We start from the raw sequence: 13,387 nt of genomic DNA, 5'->3' as shown, positions 1-13,387 counted from the left end.
TTATTGAGCTGAAGCAATAAAATATTCTTCCATAAAGCGACGATAATAATCCGATCAACTATACCGGGAGAAACATCCCGCACCACATCCGTAGTACCATTATGATTCTTCAATTCTCCATTTATAACAAGCGCTTTGCGTCGTGTAAGATTGAGTAGGAATGAATTAAAGGCATACGCCTCCAGGGATCAAATCGCACGATAAGGAATCAAGAAGGGAAGTACTCCTAACAGTCCTGCAGCCTCCCGAGGATAAGTACAGACGTCTCCGTACCGATCCGCGAGACTCTACTAGACTTGCTCATGACTCGTGAGACCCTAGGAACCTAGTGCTCTGATACCATGTTGTCACGACCCAAAATCCACTAAGGGTCGTGACGGCGCCGGACACCACTGTCAGGCAAGCCAACCAAATACTTAATTAAACTCCAATTTTAACAATTTTGAAAACCAAGATTTTCCTTTAAATTTCATAAGTAAAAAGATAACTACTTCAATTCAAATTAAATATTAGCAATCAATACAAAAATATTTAAAAACCATCCCAAAACCCGGTGTCACAAGTGCATGAGCATCTACTGATAAGGAAATAAAATACAATACAACACCCGTCCGAAATACAGTGGACAGAAAGAAAATACAATTTGCTGGAAGGGACTTTACTAGCTGCGGGCCGCTTCGAATAATGCAACTCACCTAGTCCTCGAATCATCCATGTTGCTATGCCCAGTTGGCTGCTAGAGATAAATATACCTGTACAACAAAAATGCACAGAAGTGTAGTATGAGTACGTAAACAATGTGTACTCAATGAGTATCCCGTCTAATCTCGAAGAAGTAGAGACGAGATGGTCAACTTCGACACTTACTAGAGGTCAATTGACAATATACTAAAAATATGAGGAAATCATGGATTTATATAGCAGTCCTAATTCACGAAGCCAGAAAACAGGTAAACACCTTCAACAAATAATCAAGGATTTTCAAGGTTCACTCTTTATTATCTTATCAATTTATATCAAGCCACGAAGGGCACATTTCACATTTAAAATTCTCAGGCAATCAATATAACATGCGCAAATCACACCGAGGCGACGGCCCGATCCAACAGAAATAAATTGTGCATTTGTCGTGGGTCGACGGCGCGCCTATAGATGCATCTATTTAATCTGCCGAGGCGTTCGGCCCGTTCCATAAGTAAACACATACCCTGCTCGCGAATCATGCATGCGACGCAGGTACATATAGAGATACATGCTCAATCAGTCAATTAAGAACTTATCAGGAATATTTACCCAAATAAAACATTTTCTCTTTTTAACAATTCAGGAAAGAATGATGTTTAATCTCCTTTTAAATTCACTTACTAATCCAAGGTGACTTAAGCAATTGAAGATATCAATAGGTTCATAAATAATCCAAGTATAACATGTTTTGGGGCCCTAACTACCCGGACAATGGCATAATAGTAGCTACGCACGGACTCTCGTCACCTCGTGCGTACGTAGCCCCCTCAAATAGGAGCACATAATAAATTATTTCACCTATGGGGACAATTCCCTCTTACAAGGTTAGAAAGGAGACTCACCTCGCTCCGACGATCCATAACCGGCATTCCACGCCCTTTCGAAGACTCTAATTGATGCACCACGCTCCAAAACTAGCCAACGGTTGCGCAAATCCATTAATATATGCTCAAATATTCGTTACAATCTAATTTATAGCAATTCCTAACTTCGATCGAAAAGTTGACCAAACGCCCTCGGGCCCACGTGCCCGGAATCCTAAACTTTTTGAAGATAAAGATTACACATGACCTTAGGAACTCCAATATATAATTTTCACTAAATTCCATACTCAAAATCGTGGTTAAATTCCAAGAATATAATTTCTAGGTCTTCCTACCAAAAACCCCCAAATTTCAACCAATTTCATGCTCAAATCCTTATATAATTGATGTATTTAACTTAAAATGGATGCGGATATATTAGCTTGATGTTGATGACGGAAATCCCTCAATTGAAGCTCCCAAAAATCGCCCAAGCCATGAAAAATATGAGAGAAATGAACTCAACCCCGATTTTAAACAACCATTCTGCCCCAGCTATTTTCGCTTCTGCGGAAATATTTCTGCTTCCGCGGTCCCGCTTTTGCGGACAAAAGCCGCTTCTGCGGACACTGGGCTCCAGCCCAATTTTCGCTTCTGCGACGTGCCTCCCGCAGATGTGGTCCAGCTTCTGCGGAACTTTCACCGCATCTGCGGTCCTCTCCAAAATGCCCTCTTCCGCTTCTACGACCAGCTTCCCGCAGATGCGGTCCCGCTTCTGCGGAACCTTGACCGCATCTGCGGTCCTCGAGCCTTTGACCAAAATCGGCTTCTGCGAAGAATTGACCGCATCTGCGGTCCCGCTTCTGCGGTCATAGAACCGCAGATGCGGTTATGACAGAAGCAGCAAACCTCAGCCTTCCAAAAATCCCATTTCAGATCCGTTAACCACCCGGAATCCACCCGAGGCCCCCGGGACCCCAACCAAACATACCAACCAATCCCAAAATACATTATGGACTCGCTCGAAGCCTCAAATCACATCAAACAATGCTAAAATTATGAATTGACCTCCAATCCAAACTCAATGAACTTCAAAAATTCAAACTTCTATTTCCGATGTTTAAACCTATCAAATCACGTCCGATTGATCTCAAATTTTGCGTACAAGTCATATTCGACATTATGGACCTACTCCAACTTTCGGAATTGGATTCCGACCCCGATATGAAAAAGTCCACTTCCGGTTAAACTTTTTACCTTGAAATTTCTATCTTTAGCCAAATGGCTCCAAAATGACCTACGGACCTCCGAATTCACTTCCGATCGCGCTCCCAACTCCAGAATCACCATACGGAGCTATTCACAGACTCGAAATCCCAAACAGACATAGATAACACTGAAATGCACTTCTAGTCAAACTTACGAAATTTCTTCAAAAATGCTAACTCCCACAATAGGCAACAAAACGCTCCCGGGTTATCCAAAACCCGCACCGGGCATACGCCCAAGTCCGAAATCATCATACGAACCTGCTGGAACCTTTCAGTTCCCGATTACGAGGTCGTTTACTCAAGAATCGCATCCTAGTTCATTCTTTCAACTTTAAGCTTCCGAAATGAGAATTCTCTTTCCAAATCAACTCTGGACTTCCCGAAATTCAATTCCGACCACGCGCACAAGTCATATTACCTGAAATGAAGCTGCTCACGGCCTCAGGCTGCTGAACGGAGTGCTAGAGCTCAAAACGACCGGTCGGGTCGTTACATATATTGTATGTCATGTGTTCTTCTTCTTCTTCTTCTTCTTCTTCTTCTTCTTCTTATTCTTCATGTGTTCTTCTTCTTCTTCTTCTTCTTCTTCTTCTTCTTCTTCTTCTTCAAACACCTTCAAAATATTAATTGACAATTTCAATTTAAGCACTAATTGTGTGACATGAAAGGAAATTGCTAAGTTAAAATTCTATAGTAAAACGATTGAAATCCATTAAAGAATTCCATTAAAAATATATACAACATGAAAGGATAAAAAGTAGAGAACATAAAAGGAAGAAAAATTGGGAAAATAACAGAGAATGAGAGATAGTGAGATAGAGAGATAGAGAGAGCGTGCAGGAGAGAGAGAACAGGGATGGGAAATAATTGTTCCTTATTTAATTTCTAATATAAAGGGATACTCATTTAAAATTAATTTGTATATAATTGGTATATTGTATATGGCTATATAATTAAGTTAAAAATTTATTAGGGAGGGTAAAAAGGTTTAAGTTCGAAACCTAATTGTGGTTTTTTTGGACTCAAGCGACCAAAATTGGTAAAAAGAAGACTGGGCAATATTTTATATATAGCACAGTTATTCACCGCGCTATACCTTAATGGCATGTTTGTCCGTTAAGGTATAGTGCGGTGAATAACCTTGCTATATATAAAAGTTGGGCCCACCAATAATTTATCTGCACTTAACTGACACACCAATAATTCATAGGGGTATAGCGCGTATATTTAAGGCGCTATATATCAAATGATTGTACCACCACCACCCCCACCCCCAGACTGTTTTTTTTTCCTTATTTAAAGAGTTTTAGGAATTTGAAAAAATCCATTCAGGACCCTTCAAGTCTTCCAAAATATTTTTTCGCAAAGTTATTTTGCATTTTGTCATAATGTCCAAAGAGCGAAAAATTAGGGTTTCATTATATTGGGGGGTAAGGTTGTTGTGGAGAATTGTAACGACCCGGCCGGTCGTTTTGAGAGCAATAGCCCCAATCCCCTATTTACTGCTTTCCCGTATCTTTTTCTGCGTATGTGACTTGTCGGAAGGTTCTATTTTTGGTTTCGGAGTGTGCTGGGACACTTAGTCCCTAAAATAAAAGCTTAAGTTCTAGGATTTTTACTGTAGTCAAAACTGTGTGAAGACAACTTAGCTATGTTGGGTGATTTTGGACTTAGGAGCGTGCCCGGATTATGAATTGGAGGTCTGTAGCTGAATTAGGCTTGAAATGGCGAAAGTTGAATTTTTGGGAAGTTTGACCGGGAGTGGGCTTTTTGATATCGGGGTCGGATTGCAATTTCGAAAGTTGGAGTAGGTCCGTAATGTCGAATATGACTTGTGTGCAAAATTTGAGGTCAATCGGGCGTGATTTGATAGGTTTCGGCATCGGTTGTAGAAGTTTGAAGTTTCAAATTTCATTAAGTTTGAATTGGAGGGTGATTCATATTTTTAGCATTGTTTGCTGTGATTTGAGGGCTCGACTAAGTTCATATGGTGTCATAGGACTTGTTGGTATGTTTGGTTGAAGTCCCAGGGACCTCGGATGAGTTTCGGATGCTTAACGGATCGAAATTGGACTTGTGTAAATTGCTGAAACTTTCAAGCTTTTGGTGTAATCGCACCTGCGGTGCGGTGACCGCAGGTGCGGACTCGCATGTGTAGAAGGTAGCTCGCAGATGCAGCCCTGGTCTGGGTAACCAGTGTCGCACGTGCGACAAAAGGGGTGCAGAAGCGGAGCCGCTCCTGCGGGGGAATGATCGCAGAAGTGTGAGCTGAGTGGGTGAGGACTACGCAGAACCGAACCATTGTCCGCAGGTGCGCACAAGCAGGTGCGGCCATCTTATCGCAGAAGCGGTCCCAGGCCTCTTATGTCATTTCCGCACCTGCGATGGAAATTCCGCAAGTGCGGCTTCACAGGTGCGACTGAGGGCCGCATGTGCAAAGATCGCTAGGTAGAAAAAGGCTAAGTTCGAGGGTTTTATCCCATTTTCGTCCGTTTTGGGCAATTATTTGAAGGATTTTCAGAGAAAGCTTTTGGATAACGATTCTTAACTCCTTTATGATTATATTCCACTAATCTATAGTTGATTTTATCATTAATTAATGAATTGGGTTGAGAAAATTGGGGGGGAAAGGTTGGAAAGTTCATCAACCAAGTTTTTAAGTTTTGATTGGGTTTTTGATATCAGATTTGAGTAATTTTGGTATGAATGAACTCATGAGTGAATGGGTATTCGTATTTTGTGTATTTTACCCGATTTCAAGACGTGGGCTCGGGTCAACTTTTTGGGGCGATTTTCTAATTTCTTGCTTAAGCCTTGATTTCACTAATTGATTAGTTTCTTATAGTTATATTTATGGTATGTAATTGCTTTTGGCTAGATTTGGGCCATTCGGAGTCGGAAAATCATGGAAAAGGCATTCTTACTGATTGATTGAGCTTGGTTCGAGGTAAGTGGCTTGCGAACCTTGTGTGGGGGAAATCCCTTTAGGATTTGGTACTGTTGTTATACTTTTGTGATATGTGAGTGTCGGGTACGCGAGGTGACGAGTGCGTACACGGGCTATTTGTTGTAAAATCCGATTTTTACTGAGTAATAACCTATTTTATCTTAATTGAGTTATACCAGCATGTGTAGTTACCCTGTCTAGCCTAATTCCGCATGTCTACTTGTCTTAACTGCTTATTTGAACTCACTGCAGCATGCTTAGTTGATTTCCTATTTTTCCTTTATCTGTATCAGTCTTAATTGTAGATTTCTTACTGTTAATTGCTATATTCGTCGGTTTTGAGCTGTGTATTTACTTTTGGGACTATGAGGCGGTACCTCGAGAGATCCCCCTGTATATTTATTTTTGGGACTACGAGGTGGTACCTCGGGAGATCCCTCGCACATTTACTTTTGAGACTACGAGGCAGTACCTTGGGAGATCTCCCTGCACATTTACTATTGAGACTACGAGGCAGTACCTCAGGAGATCTCCTTGTATATTTACTCTGGGACTACGAGACGGTATCTCGGAAGATCCCTTGCTGTTGTTAATCCCTATGTGTTATGCTACTATATTTCTGTGGTTTCCTTTTTGTTAAATTTCCAGTCTCTTATTACATTGCTATATTCTTCTACCTTATTATTATACACCAGTGGGGCCCTGACCTGACCTCGTCACTACTCGACCGAATTTAGGCTTGGCACTTACTGGATACCATTGTGGTGTACTCATGCTACTCTTTTGCACATGTTTTGTGTACAGATCCAGGTACTTCGTATCAGCCTCGTCATCAGTAAGCAGTGAGACTTTGGAGACTTCAAGGTATATCTGCTGCGTCTGCAGACCTAAGAGTCACCCTCTGTTCCCTCCTATGTCATTTACCTTTCCGTACCTTTTGCTTAGACTCTGGTGTATAAAGATACTAGATTTCTTCTGTAGCTTGTGACTTATGATTCTCCGGGTTTTGGGAGTACTGTGTATACTAGAGTGTTGGTTATTGAACATGCCAAGCGACATTTTTATCAGTTATTTAATTATCTGTTGCAGTTAGTTGTTAAGTTTTTACTTTCATTTTCGTTATTTCCGCAGTTTGTTAAGCTTACCTAGTCTCTAGTCACGACGTCTTACAGAGGGAGATTTGTGTCGTGACAAGAATAACTCAATATGCTATAGTTGTTCTCCGCAGTGTCATGTTAAGTTGCCACTTACAATGGAGTACGATACATTGGTATCGTTGTTATGTAAAAAAATGAGTGTGAGCAAATGTTTGGTGAACATTAAAGTAACCGGAAGATATTCGTATTCTGTTACTCCGCAAGGGGTTGCTTGTTATGCTGAGTTTAACATCAAAGACGATGAAACTCTAAAAGATTTTTTGAGGACTCCGGATGAACACCAGGAACTTCTTGTGATAAAAATGTTGAAAATGTACGTCAAGGCTGAAGACGTTCGCAATACTGAGGTTCCGCAAAGTAGGGATATCCCTCAATCGTCGGGTGGTTATTTTAGAGCAGATTTAGCCGAACAAGTTCCGGATGAAAGAGTTTGTCCTGATCTAAACTTATCTCCACGGCCGAATGAGGAGCGAGGAAATAATTTCTCCCCTAGTTTACATAATCCACAAGCTGAGTGGTAAACATCAATATTCCTTTATGTTACGATGTTTATTTTCATGTATTGAATTTGTATTAACACTCATATATTCCACAGGGGGTACTGGCCAGATATGAATTTTACAAGTTATGAACCAACGGCCAGTTGGAATATGCTTAGGTTTGGTGTGTTGGATCATGGTGGTCTATCCGGGAGTCATGTGATAAAGTTTATATGTAAAGTTTGGATGAATTTGAGAAACTCATTATTTTATTGGTTGTGCAGTGAAAACAAGCAACTTGAAGGTCCTGTCCTTACTCAATTGCCTGAAGATGACATATTTAATCGGGATCTAGCATATGCATAGAGTCAGGAAGAGAATTGTGATTATGACAACAATGCCGATGAGTCTGGAGATGACACACCCTTCCCTGATGAGGGTGATGATGATGAAGACGAGAATCTTGAACCTGATTTGACGAGAGAGCATGCTCCACCTCCCGTTAGACCAAGAGTGTATGAGTCCCATGTGCCGTTTCATTCAAGAGAAATTCCCTACCTTGATCATTTTCCAAGTATGCCGGATGTGGATGCCCTCATAAGGGATCTTGATGAAATTTGGACAACAATGTGGGATGAATCTAGAGTAACGGTGCTGTCAAAGGGCATGTTTTTTGCTGATAAAGCGCGCCAAAGCAGGGCGGTGCAAATGTACAGAATAAAAGAGTGTCGTGAGATCGTGGTTCATGAGTCATCTTTAGAAGTATACAAGGTTATTTGTCGTAGATGGTTTCAAGGTTGTAATTGGATGTTGCGTGCGAGGAAGCTGAAAACAAATATGCGGGTTGTTGGTAAATACATTGTAACGACCCAGCCGGTCGTTTTTAGAATTTATGCCCCGATCCCCTATTAACTGCTTTCCCCGTGTTCATTTCTGCTATTTTGAATCGCCGGGATGTTCGGTTTTGAGTTTCGGAGAGTTTTGGGACACTTAATCCCTAAATGAGAGCTTAAGTGTTGGAAATTTGACCGGGTGTTGACACCCAATTTTTCCCTATATACTTTTCAATATGAAAATATAGCTTCAAAATGGTATATATATATATATATATATATATATAGTGCTTCATTACTTTTTCTTAATTTTAAAATATTTATTTTATCTATTTATTCTCCTATTTTTATCCATAAAATTCAGCAATTGTTTTCAAAATTATCATTTTTTCGGTGATTCACTTATTGAATTTTTTTATCTATGCTAAATATAGCCAAGGGAATTTTTGCATATTTTTACAAATTTATTTAGTATTTTTAAAGCTAAATTGCATATAATGACAATATTAGCCTCTTTTAAGATTTAGCTACATTTATGTTCATAAAATTAAGTCCGGTATTTTTAAGTAATTAATTATGTGTCATAAATCATTTTAGTACCATTAATTTATTTCCAGAAACATTTTTATTATTTTTTGCAAATCAAATAGGAAAATTGGCTATTTAAATGTTAGCCCCATTTTATTTTGATTATAGCCTAAATTGGACCCCAATTTGAATCCCAATTACCCTGGCCCAAATCCTATCAAAACCCCGACACAATCTCGATTAAAACCGACCCAAACCCAGTCTCATTAAACCGCCCCTTTACCCGTTCAATCCAAGCCGTTGATCACTCAGATCAACGGCCAAAAATTGCCCTTACCTAAATTAATTCCCAACTACCCCCCAAACCCTTTCATTTGTTACCCTACACCGCCTCAGTATTCCCCTCCTCTCCCAAATCCTCTCCACAACAACATCAAACCCTAGCCACCGCCTCCTTAATATACCCTTTCTATGGCTTTCCATGGTCGCCTAAGACCTGTATCAGTCTCCTATGGCTTCTATGTGTTTGTTGCTGTGGTCTCATGACCAGATTCTGAACGGGCTTGGTCCAATCCTCGCTCGATGACTATTCTCCGGTCGTCTCTGACCTTTCTCCGGCCAGCCATGGCCATTCGAGTCAGCCCTTTGACTCCCCTATCTAGATCGGTAACTTCTGAAGCCTCTCTCACCTTTTCTGGGTCTTCTGAAACCCTTATCTCTAAGATCCTCTCCGATTTCCTTCAGATCTACTTTAGATCTGTGTTTATCTTGAACTTTTAAACATCTTCTCGAAGTTTCTTCAATTTTGCCTTCAAAACGACTCTTTGTCTTTTCCGATTAGGGTTTTTCCTATTTAGTTATGTCAAAATCTCTTCTCTGACTTTTAACACGTTTAAGATGTGTGCTTGTTTGAACTCTTGCTTGACTTGTCTGTTTACCACCTTTTAAACTCGATTGATGTTGAAAACCCCAATCATTTTTGGGTTCATTCGAGTTTCTGAAGCTATTTGTTAATGTTTGTTTGATTTACTTGTTCATCATCTTTAAACTCGATTGGTGTTGAAAACCCTAATTTCTTCGGGTTCATTCGAGTTTCTGAGACTATTTGCTAGATATTATCGGACTTATTTGTTTATCATCTTTAAACTTGATTGATGTTGGAGAGCCCTAATTGCTTTTGGGCTCATTCGAGTTTCTGAAATTGTTTGCTAATGTATATTTGATTTATCTGTTTATCATTTGTTAAGCTTGAATATTCTCTCAAAAGAAAAACCTATGTCTTTGAGTCGAAACTGCTCGTTTGAATGCCTGACTTGATTTGAAGTTCCTTGTTTCAGCATCTCTTTCCCTTATATGATTCCTCTGATTCTGGGTTCTTACTATCTTTGAAACTCGACTATGCTGTGAGACCCTTTGCATGCTCCTGACACTTTATTTTTTCTTACTACTGATTCAATGAGACCTGACCTACATGACTATCATGTTTCGAATATTTGCTATCTACTGACTTTGTACTACTATTGCATGCTGTCTCTTTTGCCAATAGCTTGACCTCGCATGTCTTTTGTTTGTGTATTCTATTTATATGCTGAGGTTCCTTCTTTGACTGATGCTCAATTTTGGGACTGATTTTAAAACTTCCCTTTTTGTGAACTCTAATTTTACTCGCCTGTTAAAGTGATTGATCCCTTTCCTTACTTATTACCTTGCTGAATCTTTTTCCCAAAAAAAGAAAACACACAAGTGTATCTCTGTACTTGGACTCGATTATGTACTTGATGTTTTACTACTTTCTTTTATGGTAATAATCAGTCTGCCTACAAACTGATCTTTCTTTCCTTCTTTTGAACATGTTAGCCCCGTTAAACAAGTAATTCCTCAATTAAAGGGGAATCACTTGGTTGATTGATTCTGATTGCTGATTACTTCCATATTTGCATTGAACTTTATTTACTGCCTTATTTCTCACATGTTTTCAAAACTATAAATACCCACCTCCTCTTCTTGCAAACACACGAACACAAGGGATAAAACACTTGAGTTCAGATACACACTTCACTAAAATCTCTCTCTTTTCTTTGTTGCTACTTGTATTGCTGCCTTACCTAGCCGGTTGAAAGCCAAGGCTAGGCTGTGGGAAGCTTGCTCATTTTTTCTCTGCATTTGCATCTTGACTGGTATGTTCTAACTAATTTTCAGCATCAGCAACAACATGTTTCTTTACTGTTTCTTTCATCCTTGTTTGTCTCTTGTTTGTATTTAACCCAAGTTTCATTATTAAGCATGCGGAAGTCTGCCTTTTCTGTTCTGAATTAATGCTTCTGTTAATTACTTATCATGGCTTGAGAACCTTAAATCCCCATCCCCAATGTGTTTGGTATCTGTGGTTGGTTTGGGGCATGACAGCATTGAACATTGTTGTGCATGACCCAAACTTGATCCCCCTGGGATCATAACCTCCATGTTTCCTCTAGTTGTTGTGTGTTCTGGTTGGCTTATAGGCATGCCAGCACCTTCTATTGCTATGCATGCCCAAAGCTGACCCCTGCCTAAGTACATAGGCTCCTTGCAATGGATTCCCAAACCCTAACCCTTTGTATGAAGTTATTAACTCTGTGTTTTACTAATTACTATTTCCCTATCACCCTTTACCCCTCTCCTTTATCCCCTCAATTTTAAAACTCTATTCCTGCACTTCCACTATCTTTTTAGACTTAAGTTCTGCCCCTCTTGTGTGAGCCTTGCCTTGGGACCCATAAGCTCCCTCTGAACTTTGACACATAAGGGTTGGCCCTTCCACACTGCACTCTTCTCTATCTGGTTCTATGAACCTGGGTGTAAGCACTGCCCGGGGTCCCTTGAGACCCTTAGGGAACTCTGACACACCCAGGTCCGAGAAAGGCTTTGAAACAAGTGGTATTTGAGGCGTTTTGTTCCATAACTCAGAGAGGAAGTCAGAATTAGGCTTCATATGGTTGTACTTTCCTTTTTATGTATTTTCTTAATGTAATTCAGCAACTGGTCTGTAATAATTTGTAATAAACATTTGGGGTTGGCTAGTGAAAAAGAGTGATGTAGAAAATATGCCCTTAGCATTTGTGTTTTGAATGATTCAATTCTGCATTTAGAAAGCATGCCTATAGGACTGTTTTACATCCCGCGTGTTGAATTCTGCATTTTAGACGCCATGCCTATAGGGGTTCATTTAAAATTCTGCATGTTCAACTTCATACCTAGATAACCTGCCTATAGGACTTTATTTTAAATTCTGCACGCTTGTTACCACTTAGACATCATGCTCTAGGATCTAAACGGCTATAAACGGGTATCGTGTTTATAATGTTAATATCAGTATAATGTATAGAAATCATGTCTATAGGAATTTGAATCAATAACCCTAGATATCATGTCTATAGGAATTAAAACTAGTAATAATGGATGTCATCATCTGCAGAATCTGAGACTAGTCTAATTTAAAAACCAATCTATTCTGAACCAGTTTTAAGAAAATCTCCCTATTTAACACGGTTTAGCAAGCATGCCTATAGGATTTCAAACCGCTCATTTTTTAAGTTTGTTACTGCTTTGCCACAGTCTGAATCAGTAATAGATACCATGCTCATAGGATTCTACCCCAAACACTTAGGCAAACCTTAGGTAATAACAATAAATAAAGCGGAGCCCGTTTCTGTTAGTAATTTCTACAACCAGCAGGCAGGCCTGATTCGGACTTCTTATCTGAGTTATGTAATAAATTGGTCTGCTTCAACAACTTAAACTCCCCTTTTGCCTTAATATTTTCAGACCCTGCTTGTTGTTTAAGTCTTGCTATTGATTGCTTTGTTTTAGGAGGTATATATGAGCCTTCATTGTTTATGTGCTTCCCCTGTTATTGTGCTGTCTTATATGTTTTGTATGTCGCCTTAGTTTTTTTTACCTTTGACACCTCAACGTCAGCCTAATATCCCTCCTTTTTAGGATTAGTGGTCCTAAGTGCGTCCAGGACTGATAGGAATGGGACGGGTAATAACATGCAATAGTGGTCGAGACCAATCCGCGCTTTAGTACCTTAATGGGTGGGAAGGGTAGATATGGATATGATGACCGGTGCGCTAATGCCACGTGTAGCCCCTCTTTTGGGGAGTGATTACCGGGTATTGCATTGATGTGATCCATATTATAAATAAACCTAGGACCCCTTCCCCTCTCTTTCTTTGTCTTTAAAGTATTATGACTTCTTTTCAAAATCAGCCTTTTAATAATTGCTCTTTCAAACTTTGTTTACTTCCAAGCATTTGTGTATTAAAATCCCCTCTTATTTGAGCCTTATCTGCTTACATGTTAATTGCACCAAATTCACAAAGAATTGTCTGGCTGGGAACCATACTAGTGGATCCTGAGGGGTGCCTAACACCTTCCCCTTGGGATAATTTCAAGCCCTTACCCTATCTCTGGTTATCAAGATGTAGTTGTAGTTGAACCTTGTAGGTGTCCTAATGCACCATAAATTATTAGGCGGCGACTCTTCAAAAATGCCAAACCCAGTTCCTAAAAGGAACGAGTTGTCCCATATCCCAAATGTCATTAACCCGATTCTCCCGATGCGAGGAGGGAAAAAAGGGGGC

Source organism: Nicotiana attenuata, unplaced genomic scaffold, assembly GCF_001879085.1.
Source record: "Nicotiana attenuata strain UT unplaced genomic scaffold, NIATTr2, whole genome shotgun sequence".
Lineage (NCBI taxonomy): Eukaryota > Viridiplantae > Streptophyta > Magnoliopsida > Solanales > Solanaceae > Nicotiana > Nicotiana attenuata.
This window is presented reverse-complemented; position numbering follows the sequence as displayed.